Source organism: Centroberyx gerrardi, chromosome 9 (genome assembly GCF_048128805.1).
Source record: "Centroberyx gerrardi isolate f3 chromosome 9, fCenGer3.hap1.cur.20231027, whole genome shotgun sequence".
Classification (NCBI taxonomy): Eukaryota; Metazoa; Chordata; class Actinopteri; order Beryciformes; family Berycidae; genus Centroberyx; species Centroberyx gerrardi.
The window spans coordinates 27,847,896-27,848,147 of record NC_136005.1 but is presented as its reverse complement, the minus strand read 5'-3'; positions in this window follow the sequence as shown (position 1 = coordinate 27,848,147).

The following is a 252-nucleotide window of genomic DNA, read 5'->3' as shown; positions in this document are numbered from 1 at the left end:
GATGCTAAAGTGTTAGCATGGAGCACCAGAGCCAATGCTCTACCAGGGACACATGGATGATTTTGGTATCTATGTTCTCATCACATAATGGCTAAGTTGACCACGAGACAATCTACCAAAACATTGGTATGCGGTGTTCCCAGTGGGTGCTGAGGTTATTTGTAACAGTGGCAGGCCACAACAAGTAAGATGCTATCAGCAGTGAAAAACACCGTGTTGTGAATGCAACACGTTAACATGTTATTGGATCAG